Below are 14790 nucleotides of genomic sequence, written 5' to 3' on the forward strand. Positions count from 1 at the left end.
ATGAATTACATGTAATACCGAGCCTACACACCTTTAACACGGATTGGAAACGGATAATAGGGATTCAAGGATTAAGTACGCCGAGGGTTAGGAGTGTATATAAGTTCGCCGAGGGTTTGACCAGGTTGACCCTTATATAGGTTTGAAAATGCAAGAACTTCGCCCCTGTGACAACTTCACTGGTCAACAGATTATCATTAACTTCGCTCAAGGTCAACCATGGTCAACTTCGCCTCTTTACAAGTTCGCCTAAAGTGTACTCTGAAGCAAAGTGTGCTCGGAAAAAAAAGTGTACTCAGAAAACAAAGTGTGCTCGGAAGTAAAGTCTACTCGGTAAGCAAAACACTTGTATTTTTCAATTTTTAACTAGCACAAAGTGTACCCGGAAGCACTTTCCTAGCACAAAGTGTACCCGGAAATCAAAACACATGTGATTTTTCAATTTTCAACTAGCACAAAGTGTGTTCGGAAGTAAAGTCTACTCGGAAAGCACAACACTTGTATTTTTCAATTTTTAACTAGCACAAAGTGTACCCGGAAGCACTTTCCTATTACAAAGTGTACCCGGAAATCAAAACACTTGTGATTTTTCAATTTTCAACCAGCACAAAGTGTGCTCGGAAGTAAAGTCTACTCGGAAAGCACAACACTTGTATTTTTCAATTTTTAACTAGCACAAAGTGTACCCGGAAGCACTTTCCTAGCACAAAGTGTACCCGGAAATCAAAACACATGTGATTTTTCAATTTTCAACTAGCACAAAGTGTGTTCGGAAGTAAAGTCTACTCGGAAAGCACAACACTTGTATTTTTCAATTTTTAACTAGCACAAAGTGTACCCGGAAGCACTTTCCTATTACAAAGTGTACCCGGAAATCAAAACACTTGTGATTTTTCAATTTTCAACCAGCACAAAGTGTGCTCGGAAGTAAAGTCTACTCGGAAAGCACAACACTTGTATTTTTCAATTTTTAACTAGCACAAAGTGTACCCGGAAGCACTTTCCTAGCACAAAGTGTACCCGGAAATCAAAACACTTGTGATTTTTCAATTTTCAACTAGCACACAGTGTGTTCGGAAGTAAAGTCTACTCGGAAAGCACAACACTTGTATTTTTCAATTTTTAACTAGCACAAAGTGTGCTCGGAAGTAAAGTGTGCTCGGATTACTTAGTGCTCGTAAACAAAGTGTGCTCGGATTACTTAGTGCCTTTTCATTTTCTTTCACATAACACCAAGCATGCTTGGGAGCAAAAGTGTGCTCGGTAGCAAGAGTGTGCTCGGGAGTACTTGTGATTTTTCATTTTCTTTCACTTAACACCAAGCATGCTCGGGAGCAAAAGTGTGCTCGGAAGCAAAAGTGTGCTCGGTAGCAAGAGTGTGCTCGGTAGCAAGGGTGTGCTCGGGAGTACTTGTGATTTTTCATTTTCTTTCACTTAACACCAAGCATGGACAACTTCGCTTCTTTACCTCAACACAAGTTCGCCTAACTTAATTTACAAAACAGGACCTTATAAATTTGATCAAAAAACAACTTTCTTTTAAAATCCTCTGTTAAAGATTTAAACTTTACGATCAAAGAACCAAGTAACCGAGTTTTAAACCATAAAACAAAATATGCAATGAAAATTTTAGTAATTAAATAAAAGGGATCAAATTTCAGTCTTGACGAGAACCTGCATGTTTTAGAAAAGATCCGAACTGGAATCATACTAATTAAGTGGCTGTCACATAGATCCATGTTCAGCGGTATTATGACATAAAGAAACAGGTTGTAAGTAGGTATAAAACTTAGTATGGTTTTCATAGCTTCTGTGATACGGATTAGGTTCAATTAAGCTCAAAATTTAGATGGACATCACATGAGAGATTGTGATGCCTCCTATATATTCTCAAAGCGTATTTGGCTTTCCCAAAGTCACCCCGAGTTGACCTTGACCCGTAGTGTCTGATTAAACAGTAAGTACATATTGATCTTTAGAGTCTTCTTCCCGTTCTCTTTCTTGCCTCTTGGTTGATATTTGAAATAACATAAGCTTCAAAAAGGCTTAACAACACATTTTTTTTTAAATAAAGGTATTAATACAGCTTCAAATAGTAGACGACTGCAAGTCCCGAATCTGGATCACTGCAGGTACTTGACACACCATCTTCTAGGGAATCAGAACACTCACGGGCTCGTGTATGACAGGGTAATCACTTTTCTGCCTATCATTCGGAAAGATGTATATGGAGACATGCACAACTCAGAATGATTCTCCACATTAAATCGAGGAGATTTAGTTTGTATCATTTCTACTTTTACGCACAATAAAAAGCTAACATAACATACAATGGCTGTTCTAGAGTCTTTTAGGCCTAATAACTTTACCAGTTAGGCACACAGAAATAGTTTTACTATCACTTTCCAAGGTTGGATCAATTTTATTTTAAACATTGTATAGAAACTTCTTACAAAGCTATAGACTTGAAAAATTATATCATCTCCCCTTTTAAAAATTTTAAATTCTATCGCCCCGATCAAGTCAAAATCTTCAGGTAAACGGCTATCCTGAAGATCCAATGGATCAGCTGGACCGACCACATACGAGTATGTGTCCTTCTAACTAAGTATGAACGACTATTTTTCAGCGAAAGAATAAAAACCCATCATAAACCGCCCCGGTCACTTTCCGTCATCTGGTTAATGGCTATCCTCATAATCTACTAGTAGAAGTAAGGACCAAACATATCCGAGGATGTGTCCTTCAAACTGAAGCAACCGACATAATTCTAAGTGATAGTGATCCTTTTTTTTATATAATAAAGTGGAAAACAAGGTTACTCGGGATTGATCATCCCATTAAGCTCAATAAGATTTTGAAAACGGGATCGGTCAAACGCTTTAGTAAAAAGATCGGCGAAATTATCCAACGAATCAACCTTTTCTAGCACAATTAATTTCTTCTCAGCACAATCCCGTATAAAATGATGACGAATGTCAATATGTTTAGTTTTGCTGTGTTTGACGGGATTGTTAGTTACTGATATTGCAGCAGTGTTATCAATGCAAATAGGAGTTTGAGTGAAATTCAGACCGTAATCGCGCAATTGCTGTTATATCCAAAGAACCTGGGAGCAGCAGTTCGATGCCGCCATGTACTCTGCTTCACAGGTGGAAATGGCTACTGAGGTCTGCTCTTTGCACTGCCACGACACCAATCTTCCTCCCAGAAACTGACATCCACCAATCTTCGATGCCATAACTCTGACTCAGACTCAGTTGCCTTTGACAGAAGACATGATTCTTCTGTTGTCATCTCAGTTGACCTCATATCCATTACATACGTGTTCTTTTCTCTTGGGGCTCTCATCACCACCCATGCCTCTGGTATCTTCTCTAACTTCATTTTTCCATTCGTCACAGTTCCAATACCACTGATTCTACCTCCACTATCTCTAGCGAAACTAACCCTACCTCCTTGAACAGGTTTCCAGTCACGTAACAATTTCTTGTTACCAGTCATGTGCCGGGAACAGCCACTATCCACAACCCACAGATTGTTTACAGCCCTGTTCGACTGTTCCTGCACAATTAGAGAAAAAGATTAAAATCTGGGCGATTAATTCTGTTGACCGGCATCCAGTACTTTGGTTGCCCAAAGTCAGTTTGAGGATAATTTCTATAAGTTCTGAAAGGAAACCTTCTCGAGGATTGACTATGAGGCCATCCAAACCTTAGTGAATTAACTGAGTTATAATTGTTGGTTTGGTTGTTAACTGGTAAAAACTGAGATCGATTTCTTTGAAATCTTGGATTAGACCAATGTCTGAAATTTGGTGTGTTCACATTCTTACCATTATTATAATTAATATTCCTTTTATTCTCAGTTTTCGAAGGCCTCATAACTCTAAATTTTCTCTGGTTTAGAGGACAATCAACAATAAGGTGTCCTACTTGATTGCATCTGAAACAACTTCTGTGTTCAACTTTCGTCTCAACAGTTGTTGCAGATGTCGAGGTTGCATTACTACCAGTTTGTCTAATATATGGAGGGACAAACGGGTTTAGGGAAGAATTCTTCTCATCGGGCTTATATTCCTCCCCACGTTTTAGTAACACTACCTCTTCTTTTATCTCACCCGATTCGGATGACTTGTCCGAATTTGATGAGACAGAGCTAGGAACAGAAATCTCAACATTGGAAATTGGCTTACTCGTTTCGCTCTTATTAACTTCAGGTTCATTAGTCGAAATTTTGACTGGAACTGTCTGACTAATCTCAAGATCAGCAGATTTCTGATTACTAGGATTATAGGTATAGTTATTGTTATACGTTGGTGGAACTTCAAAAAATCCAATTCCCCTTTTGTTAATTGGGGAACGTTGAACACTTATGATGTGATCAAGCATTGTTGAAGAGTTTCTAAATTGTTCAATTTTTCTGTTTAGTTCCACCACTTTTACCTGGTAATCAGCTATCTGTTTATCTCTTTCAGCAATCAGTTTGGTTTTTTCTTCTAACACTTCATAACTAAGATCAATTACTTGTATTTTATCAGCTAGACTTGCTTTAAGACTTCTGATATCTTTTTCACTAGCTTTTATTTTTACCGAGTAACTGTTTTCTCTAGTTTTAGTGTAGTGATGATCTTCTTTTAACGTTTTAAATTGTGCATCCAAACTAATAAACTGATCAGTTACAGTTTTCAATTGTTCAGACAGATTTTCACATTGTATACAATCAGGTTCAGAACTTACCTCAGAGAGCTGATCGTTCACTTCTGCCATACATGCTTGATTTTCTCCCGTCTTCATCTCACTTCCTCCCGTTTCGATGTTTACCAAGTTAGCCTGTTCGAACACTTCCTCAACTTGTATATTCCAGTTGTATCCACCATTCTGTCTAGATACCATAGCCCTATTCTCACTACCTCCCCCATTCTGTTGTGCAGGCCTGTTCTGACTTCGTTCGACTCTCTCATTTGTACATTCCTTAGCAAAGTGACCATTCTGTTGACAGTTGTAACATCGAACCTTTGATTTATCAAACCCTGGTCTTTCTCCAACGAACTTTCTACCCGTTTTCTTCATGAATCTCTTTACCCTTCTTACTATCATAGCCATCTGCCACTGTAGATCCATCTCCTCCAAATCATCAGCATCGATCTGATCATAGTCTTCATCCAAAGTTGCAGGGTCGACTATTTTACCTTTGATGTAGTTCTCATAAGATGCAATGAAGGATGCATAAAGAGCAAACTGTTGTTCAGCTGTTTTAACACTCATGGGCATCTGTGAGTAGTTGTAGCTCGGAACATTTGACGAGAAATTTCCTGTTGTGGCTTGAGGTTTTGAAGAATTACTACCTCCGGCTACGAAACATACGTCACCATCCATATTGAGAGTCACATGACCATCACGAGTTGAGTTTGAGTTTGATTCTCCCTTTGAGTAGTAGGCAGAGGATTCTGATTTTGAACTTGAACTTGGAGTGACTTTCGCACCATACATTCCCGGATCCTGAACCTGATCAGTTGGTGTCTCCTTCCGAACCATGTTAAGTTCAAAATTTCGTAACTCATTGACTGCTGTTTCCAAATCAATATTGGCAGTCTTTATCCTCTCTCATCAAAACCGTGTACATTTCCCATTTCGGTGGAAGAGCATCAAGGAGTTTCTCTACTATCTTTTCTTCCTTGTATTCAATGGAGTAATTACTAAGTTCGGTCATCAAGTGATAATATCTGGTGATGATATCATCAAGTGATTCATTTTTCAAATACTTGAATACAGAGAATTGGGTTTTTAGTAGCTTTGTCTTGTAGGCACGTATCCCCACATTACCTTCATAACGATTTTCTAGTGCTTTCCATAGCTCTCTAGCAGTTTTGTACTTCTTGAAAGTATGAAGAATCTCTTGTGGAAGAGCCATGGTTATTGTTGCATGAGCTTTACTCTCTGCCTCATACATTTTCTTTTCCTCCTCTTCCATCTTACTGGACTTCTTAATTTGATCACGACCTTCAAACAAGGATGTTGGTGGAATGTATCCATCTTGAATGCAAACCCACATCTTAGCGTCTTGATACTTCACATACTGTTCAAACCGATCTTTCCATGCAACGAAATCGGTACCCTTAAGCATTTTTGGAGCCTTAGTAGCTGAACCGGCTTCAACTTCCATTTTTACCAGTTCTGTAATGTTTATTGAAGTCATAGTTGAAAGAAACACGACTCGAAATAACAAGAAAGTATTTAATATTTAAACAGTGACCAGAGAGCGTAGTTGTGACAACTTTGCTTGTTAACTTCGCCTGATCCTAACTTCGCTTAAACCTACTCAACTTCGCTTACACTCAACTTCGCTTAACAACTTAACTTCGCTTAAACCTCCTAACTTCGCTGCTTACAACTTCGCCTGCTCTTAACTTCGCCTTATCTATAACTTCGCTTAAACCCTACAAACAGTGATGGCGACTTCGCCTGATGAACAAAAGGTTTTTGCAGGTTTTAATTGGACGTATTGCGAGGTATGCGAGGGCGTAATGGGTTATATTTGATGGTGGGAGATGGGTAAGACACAAAAACTAGGTATTTCAACGTAAACTCGTTCCGCGAATAGTCAAACGGAACGATCTTAACACCCGTGTGATAATCCCGAACCACACAATCACGAGCAAAAGCTCTGATACCAATTGTAGGTTTCCAGCCGGATCTACACAGGAGTATCTCGTAACACGAGGGTGCGGAATCCCCACGTAATACGATACGAGCGTAAGATATATAATACGTTGAGACGATACACAAACACACGTTACAATACTAATAAACACGTTGTATTGCAACACTTCAACACGTGATATCACAAATCACAAAAACACGTTCTAAAAAGCTTTTTCTAAACAAGCCGAAGTTAGGCATATATAGGCCTCGACAACTTCGCCTAACAGACTAGGCGAAGTTGTCTTAACTTCGCTTGTCCACAAGTTCGCTTACATCAGGCGAACTTGTGTGACACCATATCTAAAACCAAAACAACCAATCTAACACGATTACAGACACATACAAAACACTAGATACTGAACTACTGACATTATGCACCAACACGTGCGTTGTTCACAATGGCAATGAGTTGTGTTAATATTTTAAAATGTTTATAAGTTTGGTGACCTGAGTGATTATGACAATAAGCTCTTCTGAACATGTTGATTTTTGACATCTATAAGCATTTAATCTTTTGAATAGTGGGATTTGGGTTACGATTGATTTAGAAATATTGGTTGTTTGACCCCGGATCATAAAGGAAGATTCGGAATATATATTTTCATTTCGGGTAAGTTATGGTACGGAAGCAGGTAGATATTTGGAGTGTGTTAACGGGCCAACATGCTGTGAACTAAATAGGATCATTTCAGTTGGTACTAAGGTTATTTTTGGAAATTGTGGCAGATTGTTTTTGGTTAATATCGGGTCAGAACGGGTTTTTGCTTGATTTTGGTTATTATGTAGTAGTATTGTATTCAACAGTTGTTACGGGGGTATATCGCGTATTTATGAATTAACTGGGTGTTGGCACCTTGATATTTAGTTACAGGCTTGATCGAGCTTTTTAAACAGATCGGATAAAAGGTAAGCCTATTCTGTGTTGAAAGTGGTCGTCTTGCTAAAACCCTTCGTGAAGACAGTACAGGTCAACTTTTGATATCCTTTTGAGAGAGATGTTAATTCTGTCTTTTAATATTAGCATAGAAACATGATTGTATGTTAGCTCTACTTGAAATGAGAGGTTGAGTTAAACTATTAAATGAACGATGTATGATAAGTATTGCTATACTAACTTTGAGTTGAATCTTTTATTAAATGGTAACAGCTTATTGTTCTTTTTTCACATTTGTGTAGTCATAAAATATCTATCAATTTGAACTTTTTTTTGCAGGTTAGGAGATAACCCAATGAAGATGTTATATATGATGGGATGTTACAAATTGACCAAGAAGAATCATATAAGCACTCTTGAATTGATATTAGTTGGCGACCTTATGATGTATAATTATCTATGTATCCAAAACGTTTTCATGCAAAAAAACGGATTCCGCTGCAACGCTAAGGGTAAAAATACTAGAATCAGTTCTTTATCAAAAAATAAGATAACATTAATTTGTACAGTTAGTCTAATAGAATCAATTTTCTTTGTAACAAAAATATTTATGTAAGAACATGCAAGTAACAGATTCAATATTACTTTTTCAATTTGTGTTTTTATTTTGGGTGTCAATCACCACACTTACCCTAATAAGAGTCAACTATGTTTTGCATTACACTAGCTACAATTTGCGGCTAATTACATTTTAATCACAAATCCACGTAACACATGGCACATAAAAGCACAGCACACGAGTTATAAAGCCTAGACACAAACAATGTTACAACTGATGACGCAAAATGGGTACCTGCTGAGGAATGATATGATGATATCAATCACAAATCTCCTAAGAACACAAGATAAAAAAAACCAAATAATTATTCTTTAATTATTATTAAAAAGTTCAACGATATATAAAAAAACAAAAAAAAGTAGGAAATATAATCAACCTAGGAAACAATTCATAACTAATAAAATAACTTTCAAATCAAGAAATAAGATTCTTGATAATATTTTAAGAAGATCCATCTAAATCTTTTTAATCTTCATAACGGTCTCTCTTTTAGATTGGGCCCTTTGTGGTAATTGGAACGTATCAACTCTTGATCCCTTTAAAACGTCATTGTCCTCAAGGACGGAAAGAGGTCGCCATGGTGGTCGTCACTCGAGTCGTACAACGGCATTCAAGGCGTACTCAACGTTGCACCACGATGGCCACCATTCAAGTCTTCCGGTGTTATTCGGACCAATGTCAACGGACCACCACAAGGGGTGCAACACGGATTGCATTGTTGCACCTTTTAACGTTGTCGGCTCCAACGAGCTAGTTGTATTGTTGTAAATTTGAATGGAATCTTTATTAACCATCAAATTACCACTATGTTGCTTATATTTACCAGTTGCATGTTGATGTGCTAAAGATAGTTATATTAAAATACGTTAATCTAGATACTAAGTAATAATTCTAGACTCTTAAACTTAACTAAAACTGATCGACTTTAGTACAACTAAGTAAGTCAGGATATCGAACCCACACGACAATTTAAATTATGTTAACTAGCTAACTACACTCAACTGTCTGACACGACTATTTATTTTATATTCTTATGAGGGGGTTTTATTAAAAAGATAAATTTAAACTAATTAAAACTAACTAATAAAACTAGACACGACTTAACTTAAGACTCAGACTTAATTCAATCAATGACAAGTAACCACCTAGGCTAGAATCCCAAATGTATCAATTATCAATTGGTAGGAAAATGCTAAGTTATGGAACCTTGATCTTAAAGTGTTCACTTAAGGGGAAACCGAACAGGACACCATTGGCCCTTGTTAAGGAGACACATATGGAACCCTAATAAGTTATTAAAATACCAGTTTTAATTAGACTCGCTTACCGTTGCTAATTTACTTTTATGACAAATACCTTTATACGAAATACTACCTTACACCATGGAAATCAAAGGTGGTCTAACGAACATACTCGACTAGATATACAAAGCTGATAAATCAAACATAGACTGACTCCTTACAGAGAGCTAAATCTAGCAATTTAACCAACCAAGACCTATCACATAATCTATCACCTTACAACTATTTAGATTAGCAGCAAACTTATGCCTACTTGATTAATTATTATTGTTTCCATGATTTTATTGAAAATCAATCACTAACTAGTTATAAACACACAGTAGATGACCTAACAGAATCCTATTTATATGAAACAATCACCAATGATACTGTGAAACAATAAAACTCGTCAAACAATCCTAAACACACATATGCATAGAATGAAAAACAATCAACTGTATACTTGATCATAAAGCCATAACAAAAAGCAAAATTCAAACCAAAATCCAAAATCAACAAGAGTTCATCATAAAGCCTAGGCAGTCTAAGGGTTTAGCCAATAACCATACTCAAGAACAAACCAAATAAGTAAGGTTCAAAAACTGAATTCATAAAGAAAACATTATAATCAAATCGAATAATAATAGTAATAATGTTTGGATAAATAGATGTTGAACCCTAACGCTGTCTGCTCAAATCAACTGCTTGCTTTCTCTTTCAAAACTACTTGCGGTCTCCTTATGTTTTCGTCTGTAGGTATGTTCCCCAAAATCAGCCGTTAAATAAATTTCCATGGCCGAACTTCGTAGGATTTTTTTCAAAATCGTTCCTTGTTTTTTATTTGGGTGTATGTCTTCAACCCAGAGTCCTGGACAGTTTGTTTACTGCCAAACACATCAATAATGTTGTAAACATTCATAGGTAATATTATTTTACCATTCATTCAAATTAACAAAATACTATTAATATATTAAACACTTTAAATACAAAGATAAATAAATAATAAAAATAATAATAATAACAAAAGTGATATATATTATATATAATCAGATATTTACTTGTTGATATCAAGCTAGTAAATATTACTCCAATTTAGCTTGTAGTTACTTGAAATCTTTAAAATCTAAATATGGGCCACTTAGGTGAGTTATTTAATAAAAGCAACCTAAAGTTACTCAAAAAGTGTAGGGAATAGTTATAATGTTTATATATAATTTAGCTCGTATCACATGCCCACCTAATATCACATCTCCCAATCCTTGAGTAACTTCCTCATTAACAATGGCTTCATTATCAGACTTATTCATCGAAGGATTCAATGACATAGGGAAACCACTCGTCTCTATAGATCGTGTAAAATAGAAAATATAGTCCAGCTTAAGAGATCCATATGGCGGGATTAGATCCAGTAAAAAGAGGTAATCCTGGATGTTCCCACAAGAGTTCTTCCAAAGCCATCTAGGATAAGGCTCGATGAAAGCACCAATTGATACGGTTTATTCGAGATAACCGCAAATCTTCCAAGAACACAATATTAAGAAGAAAGAAAACCAAATAATTATTCTTTGATTACTATTAAAAAGTTCAACGATATATGTAGAAAACCAAAAACGTTGGAAACATAATCAAACTAGGAAACAACTCATAATTACAATAAAATAACTTGCAAATCAAGAAATAAGATTCTTGATAATATTTTAAGAAGATCCATCCAAATCTTTTTAATCTTCATAATGAGTCTCTCTTTTAGATCGGGCCCTTTGTGGTATTTGGATCGTATCATAGGACCTGTTTAACAAAATAGGCTATGCAGTTTTTTATTTTTTTAAAAAAATAATTAAAATTAGGAGGCTATTTCAAAATTTCCCCTCTGTGATACATAAAACATATAACCTTCACTCTCAAATCAGCAAAGCCAAGTGTTAAACGAGTCGTTTCTTGTTTGATATTTATGTTAATCACGTCGTTTCTAACCTGATGATAAGACACGATTTGCCAACCCTAGACTTAAGTTAGAAGTTGGCACTCATTGTCAGTGTTTTGAAAACCGGTTCAAACCGACCGGTTGAACCGGTTAAACCGAATTTCACACAGTAGGCAGGCATTTTAAGTCCGGTATTTTTTGACCGGTTTGCTAGAATATCGTACCGGCGGTTTTTGTTTAAAATACCGGTTTTTTACCCGAGAAGTTTTTGATATTTGTGGACCATATTTTTTCAAAATTACTTTTAACCTAGCAATTAACATTCAAACGTGTAAATTTTAGGAATATTTTTTTTAAAATTGAGTGCTTTTACATTATTTTTTTAATATGGATTAACTTTTGGATTATTTTTTGTCATATGTATCATTTAGTTTCGGGTTATTTTTGGATTGAAGTTACATTTATAGAAAATTTTAAGGCAAACTATTCAACCGGTTAGACCTCCCGATATACCCCGATTCAACCGGTTATACCATATTTTAGCCCAATCCGATACAAGTAAATTACAAGATTTTAAAACATTGCTCATTGTATTAGATCTTTCTCTCACCAAAAAATATTCACCCAAAACTCCATTCTCCTTTCAATAATGGGTTGTTTTATTCACACATACTAGGTTTTTAATTCAGCACAACACTCATACTTCTATATACCTTGTATATGTCTATATGGGATGTATAGGCCTAACCTTAAAAGTCAGTCTATGGCTATGGCTGTCATATCCTATTTGGCGGCTGGGTTATATGCACTTCTATACTTGCCCATAAAATCATTAATATCAATACGTTCACAAACAGTATTTCACCATAATTAGTTGCAATCACTTACACAAGTATAGTTTTATTATAGCCTTTATCAAGGCTAACAACACTTATTAATTCCCCCCATGGATTCAACAAAACGTGATCCAATCAGCGGTATTACCAACGTTTGTTTGCCAATAATGTAATTGTTTATCCATATTTTTAGTCTTCTGTTGAGGGGACAAAATATTGAAGTAGTTCATGTAGTTGTGGGAATAAGATGTTGATCAAGATCAGGCAGCCTTAAATGCTCCTTGGTTATGTAATGGACGTTGTTCCTTTACATACTCCGTCAACAACGGCTTTTGCGCATAGTTCAACACCCATTGTTTGGTATACATATTTGAAATCCTGCTCAAAGTAGCTTTTAGCACCGGCCAATAAATATGAAAATCTGTTGCAATTTGAATGAAAATGTTACTACTTACTTTTCTAAAATGTGCACCAACACTCTGTGTAGAATATTTGGCTGTTATGATATGTTTGTTCGTATGAACCCAGGTGTCAAGATTGTTATTGTTATTGTCGGATATGTTTTGGTAAAAGTCGGTTTCAAGGATAATGTAACCAAATTAGTCTTGTTAGGTAGGGTGCTTGAATGACAATGGTGATTATACGAGTAAAAAATGGTAAGAAACACAATGATTTTGTTACGAGGAAAAGCACTTGATTAATATGAGATCACAGACATAAAAACACCGGGTGATGACAATCATCTATCACCGATATTATTAGTAAACAAAGAAGTATGGTACAAAACGAGAACTAAGGCAGCGATTACAAAAGAGAATTCTAGGTGTGTGTGTTTTACAAGTGTTTGTAATTCATATATCGTGTTCTACTGCCATAGCCTCTTTATATAGATAAGATATCACAAACTAATAACTGAAATCCCTATTTTCTCGCCTCTAATCAAGTCCATTACTCCACATAGCCGTTACATGCTTGACCACGTCTTTTTTTAATAAATTTGACGGCGAAATAATAGGTTGGACTCGGTCATTGGCCGTTTTACCTGCGTTAATATTAATAACATAAAGAGAACAATCATTAGTAATCTATAATAAGTACTGAGGATCCCTGATCCTGACAAGATCTGAAACACATGCTAAGGATAACTGATCTAGAACATATGCTAGGATAATATATCCACAACATCAAATTTCTAAGCCCTAACATTTTCCCCCAAAATGGTAGTTATGATAAGATCACAGCTGTCATTTTGCCTTTAAATTCAAATCCCTGAAAAATAGGTGAGATCCAAAACTACTAATATGATCATAGCTATGATATAGGGTTTTATCAGGAACTCTCCTTCTGGCTATATATCTCCCGTCTATTATTATTCACTCTCCAAAAATCAGTGGAGCGAAAAGCAGGTATCCTTCTTCTCCTCTTTCTTTTAACTTTTAATCGTGTCGAATGTACATACTCCTTCCTCTGAGAAACCGGAGATTGATGATCTATAGTCTCAAAACCTACTCACTAACCCTTCTTCCGAGATCTGTAAGTTCATAGATCCGGAAATAGATGCTCTAATCCCTCTTTTTCCGACCGACACTGTTTTCCGTCCCTTCGATTCTTCAAAGAGAAGCGATTGTTGTTTTTGGACATGGGTTTGCTTCCATTCTCTCCCGTTTCTTCTAGGATATTCATATCCTTTTCCGGACTTCACTCAAAGCTTCTTTACCTTGAGCGATATGAGCTATCTTCAAGCTATGCCGATGCTATGGAGAACGTTATTTACTTTGGTGGAGATCAGTGCGAGGGAAGGTCTTGAGTTCGGTCTCTAGGAGCTTTCATTTATGTATTCTTTAGTAACCCATGGTTCCAGCTGCTTTGTTTTAAAATCCAAGCCTCGTCAACCAGTTATTATTCACAAAACCACACATAATGGTTCTTTTTGGAAGAACAAGTTCTTTTTCGTGAGGAGAGACTCGATCCCTGGTGGGGATAGTTTACCCTTCAAGTGGATAAGGAAGGGTAGGATCCTAGATCCTTTGATAAGTTCTTGATTATAACTTATCCTTATTATGATATGTATTTTTCTTTTTACAGTGGACAAATTTGCTCTTCTCTCTGATCTTCCTGGTGTCAAGGAAAGAGTAGCTACGTTCTTGGCTCTGGATCCTGCTGATAGGACTTTCAAGGCTAAAGCTCAATATATTTTCCGAGAATCTACCTAAGAATCAGAATCAAGCGAGACGTCAAGTAAGTTGTTTAGTATTTTGTAATAATAAATAAAAGTAATAGATTGAGACTTATCTGTTTCCATATGATCTGTAGGTTCTTAGAAATCTACTAGTAAGTCTTCCAGCAAATCCGTGTCCAAATTTTCTTTGGAGGATATCGATAGTCTCATCATTAAGAAGGAAGCTTCCAAGACCATCGCAGTCCCTGAACCGCGGGCGGTGACTACCCGTGCTAGGTCTGGAGCCTCCAAGAGAAAGAAACCTTCAGAGTTTGAGGATCCTTTTGAAGCCGAGAGGTAAATCCATATAATGGCGACTACGGTAACGACCCTTG

This window comes from Bidens hawaiensis, unplaced genomic scaffold (genome assembly GCF_021521415.1).
Source record: "Bidens hawaiensis isolate Kalapana, Puna unplaced genomic scaffold, B.hawaiensis_p1.1 tig00026584_1, whole genome shotgun sequence".
Taxonomy (NCBI): Eukaryota; Viridiplantae; Streptophyta; class Magnoliopsida; order Asterales; family Asteraceae; genus Bidens; species Bidens hawaiensis.